Raw genomic sequence first — 5,062 nt, 5'->3', positions numbered from 1 at the left:
CATTATACGAATTCCCATCAGAGTACTACACATCTACAAAGTAGAGGCAGCGCCCCTTGTTCACCCGACGAATGGAGATCAGCGCCCTGGGCGTACACCAGGCCAGTGTTTCCCTATCGATACCTTCACGCTCTAGAGGTCGGAGGGCCCGTCGACTACCCGGCAATAACGTAGAACACGCCAGCCTAGCTGCCAACCGGCCTATCCCACCTTATTTCCCATGCCTTCACGCAACAAGAAGCAGGGGGCCTGCCAATACCCTAGTGCTAGCGTAGAACACGCCAACCCGGGATACGATCAGCCCATCCTACCTACCCAACGATACCATCACGCTCTTTGAGGTCATTACTGCTCCAAATGGGCGGGGGGGTGGTTATGCTGCGTTGGCCGATGCCTGTCGGTGACCCAAACCCAGGCGATCGTTGTCCCAGCGAGACCATGTGGAGGTGCAGCCTATATAACTAGACTCGTGCCAACCTCTGGGGGGGAGCTTACCCAAGACTCACCCCCGTTTTATGGCCGGCACAGGTAGGTCCACGACACACCTCGGACTCCTACATTTAAAAATAGATGACGAGGCATTTGGCTAGTTCTGGTTTTTATCCTTGTCCGTCAAGACTCATCTAACATGACTGCATGAACCCGGTACACCTTCATTCGGGCACCACTGCTAGTGAAGGCCATCACTGTAATCATCACGAGATCCTTGTCCACGCCGCCTAGGAACCACCGCAATCAGCGCGCTCCCCATGCCCTGTTAGTGCACCTCCAGTCTCATTCCTCCTATATTGATAGTCAGAATCACAACCTTTGGATTCCCAATAAAGCATCCGAACCGTCAATGGCACACATCAACGTAGCAGCCCTTAAACCGATACCATCCTATACTCCGTTGACGGCCATCCCCTCAGAACGTTTCCTTACCATGCCGCGCCATGCTTCAAAACCGCTCCGACCTCACTTCACCTCGCCAGACCAGATTATAGGAAATGACTCATCACATCTAAGGAATAGAGGAGAGCCCTCCTACTCACCAATCCGACGAAGATCCGCGTCCTTTTCGGGGGGACCCCCAGTGCCTTGAGGACCATGAAGTGTCATGTTGGCCATTTCCCCCTGGCTCCAACAGGGAAGCCCATGACCTTTATGCATGTACCACCTTCTTCTTTTAGAATCCGAGCCGTCACTAATTGGTAATAGGCCACCTTCTCCGCTGCAGCTCGTTCAAGAGTATCAGATTCCGATTCATACCGAATAGCCACATCCAAGACAAGAACGTCATTAGCCATCGCACAGACTAGGTCGGGGATACGTATATTGCCATTCGGATCTTCATAATGGGGCGTCCTAGTCACCTTCCATCCATGCCGTTCTGCCTCAGTGGCCAGGAGCTCGCACACCTTGTTATGTCGTCGGATCCTGCTACGCTTAACATAAGCGCACTGACCCAAGATGTGGGAGCACGTCTCGAGCCGTGCTGCGCAACGCCTGCGGGCTGCTCCTTGCTTGTTCCTGCCCCGAGCTCGGAACTCCCGGGTGGGGTACACACCCGCCCTCAGTGCAAGTGCCGCCAAAAAGTGTCTCTGCCGAAAGCCAACGGCCGTGGGATCGGCCAGCCACGAATTCCTAACTCTGTCACCTCGAAACAGGTCTGCGCCCATACCCTGGACCCGCAGTGTCGACCACAGCAGACTCTCCTCGCGCCTCCAGTCGGGGAAGACTGTAGGTCTCCCAGCAGCGGCCTGATCGATTTCCCCTGTACCAATTGTCGGTACATCGTCAGGTGTTCCTCCCGCTTTGACCCATAGTTCCTTCCAGGCGGATTCTCTCACAGCCTCACGGGCTAGGGATCTCGTCCAAGGGTCCGTAGACCATATCGTTTTCCAGGTGCGTCTCACCTGTATTGACGGGATGAGTTTGGAAAGCTTTAGGAGGCCCAGCCCGCCATCGCAGGCACGTGAATATAATATTGCATTGCATGTGGACGGCGCAAGATGCAGCCATTTCTTCACCGCATTCCTTACCATCGTACCAATCCGCTTCAGTTTGGTTACTGGTACCTTGCCCATGTCCGCCTGATAAATGGCCCTTGGAAGGGCGAATGAGTTACAAATCCTCATGCGTTGTGAGGGTTTTAGAGGAGCCTCCGAAATCCCTTTAATCCACGTTTCCATCTTTGGTATAAGATCCGGAGGGACGACACCACGCAGCGGTCCTATCTGAACACCCAGATAACTCACCGATTCCCCCGGAGGGACCATGTGGATGGGCTTTCCGCACAATATCCAGGGTTCACAATTGTTAACGCCAACGGCCTCCAGTAGAAATCCGTGACACTTTCTAGGCTGGACTTCCAACCCAGTCAGCTGTCAGAAGTCCTCCAAAATCTGGATGTTCCTCCCCATGCCCTCCTTTGAACCACTCACCATAACCAGATCATCCGCAAAGACCAGCGTGGCGATCTTGCGGTCGCCCCAAACAAAGCAAGATCCGGCCGTCTGTAGTGCATGGATAAGAGGATCCATTGCCAAATTGAAGAGCAGCGGTGAAAGCGGGTCACCCTGTTTTACTCCAACCTTAATTTTTATGGGCTGCGTCATGACGCCCCTGCATCCCACTCTAGTCGAGCAATCCACATACGAGTGACGAATCAACTCGATTACGTGCCTGTCCACGCCCCGCTGTCCCAAGGCACACAGGATATGTTCCTGAGACAGTGAGTCAAATGCCTTCGCAAAATCGACGAACACGACCGCCAGTGGCACCCTTTCCTCTCTCGAGGACCTCATTAGCCTATCCAGGATCATAAGGTTTTCCCCGCATCCACTCGAAGAGGCCAAGAAACCACGCTGCCGGGGATCATTGGGACAGGCTCGCTTTAGCCTCATCGCCATGATCCGCCCAAACAACTTCGTCAAAACTGACCCTATAGTTACCAGACGCCATCCGGTAACTTTGCCCAATTCCTCCGGGTCAGTAGATTTGGGTAGCAGCCGTGTCCGACAACCCTTGAAGACACGGGGGATGACTCCACGCACCAGCCACGTCGTGAATAGCCTCGCTAGTTGCTTCCCGCTCGGATCCCAGTCTAACAAAGCCCGCTTGCTGATCCGGCCTGGGCCTGGGGCTGAGCTGTTTTTCATTTTGGCCAGGTTGAGTCTCACCTCTTCTCCCAAGATAGGGCGATAAAAAACCCCATTATCCGCCCCCTTGGCCGGCCGGAACCATCCGAGTCCATGAAATCAATCAATCACATTTTATTTATATAGCACTTTTCATACATAAAAATGCAACTCAAAGTGCTTTAAAACATTCAAAGCAAAACATAGAATTATCTTCAATCAAAAGAAAAGATAAATTATTTAAAAGTTGTTGAAAGCCAAACTAAAAAGGTGTGTCTTGAGCTTCCTCTTAAAAATATCAACAGTCTCTGCAGACCTGACATCCTCTGGCAGGCTATTCCAAAGGTGAGGACCAAAATGGCTGAATGCAGCCTCGCCATGCATTTTGGTCCTCACCCTTGGAATAAATAAAAGGCCGGCGCCAGAGGACCTCAGGATCCGCGAGGGCTGGTATGATAAAAGCAAATCAGATAAATAAGATGGCCCAAGACCATTAACACATTTATAAACTAATAAAAGTACTTTAAAATCGATCCTGAAACACACAGGGAGCCAATGCAGCAATTTCAAAACTGGCGTAATGTGCTCCCGCCCTCTGGTTCTCATCAGCACCCGAGCGGCTGAATTCTGCAGTAGTTGCAGTGGTGAAATGCTCTTTTTCGGGAGGCCAGAGAGCAGGGCATTACAGTAATCTAAACGACAGGAAATAAAGGCATGCATCAGCACTTCCGTGTTAGCCTGAGAGAGAAACGGGCGGACTCTGGCGATATTCTTAAGGTGATAAAAACCAAATCCCCTAACCGTCTCCCATCCCTCACGAAAACTTTCGTAGATTAGAGCAGACGATAGAGAACATTCCTGGCTTGTCATCCCTTCGAGGATCCGGGATGCCAGTCCAGACTGATCATGACCATACATCCGCTGATACTCATGATACAATCTCTTCCTTTCAGCCAGACGCCCTGTCCGCCCAGCGACTCGGGGACGATTCCGACCAGTAGGGAGCCGGATCACAGAGCCCTCCACCACTCCACCCAGGTTCAAGATGAGCTCTACAGCAGAGGTTTCGATCATCTCGGGCTCCTGATCTACTTGCCTGACCAAAGTAGCTATATCCTTGAACTCTTCGCCACCCTCCTGTACACTCCCTTTTACCAACGCTTCTCGGATCTTAGTCGCCACCAGATCCCGGAGTGTAGGTGGTAAAGACCATCCTGCCGACCCCACATTTCCCCGCGCCATCTTGTGTTGTCGCACTTCTGCCTGCCGTAGTACCGCGCATGAGCCTCCATTTATTCTTCACCTGCCTAGCTGTCTTACCGTCTCAAGCTCACCAGCCACAAGCTTGAAATTGGCAGCACACTCTTCCCGACCGCTCATAAGGTGTTGTATTGCCGTGACTTCATCGGCAGACCACAGCTTCGAGATCCTCCTACACCTGGGGTTCGCAGCAGCCGCCGCCAGTCTCTCCTCATTCCACCGCGCCGGGTGGGTGTGCCGCTTGTGCTGAGTAACTCCAGCAGCCGTTTTGAATCGGCGTTTGCAGATGTCGCATGCGAATCTGCAGTCATCATCCACCTTTGGATCATTCCCCTTACATTTGGGGATATGACACATTATTGGATGACTACTGGCGCTAGCTCTACCACACTTACGGCACGCATGCATGATCCGAGTACCCCCATGCCGGACCGCGCAGTGCTTTCCAAGCATGAAGGCGCCGTGGACACACACCCCACATAGCGGGCAGTCAGAGGATAAACGGGGCAGCTTGACCTTGACTTCCTTTGAGGGAGTGGGAGGACCCCTCGTTGTATCAGGTGCAGATTGACTCGAGCCGAGGCACCCCCGATTGATCACGGCCCCGATCCCTTCATTATCATCAGCTATAGCAGGCTGTGCCCCCAGCACGACGCTTTCGGAGTCTTCTCTCATTAGCG

The sequence above is a fragment of the Filicampus tigris genome, chromosome 18, assembly GCF_054856515.1.
Source record: "Filicampus tigris isolate MCC_2025a chromosome 18, RoL_Ftig_1.0, whole genome shotgun sequence".
Lineage (NCBI taxonomy): Eukaryota > Metazoa > Chordata > Actinopteri > Syngnathiformes > Syngnathidae > Filicampus > Filicampus tigris.
The sequence above is the reverse complement of the archived record's forward strand: the minus strand, read 5'-3'. Positions refer to the sequence as shown.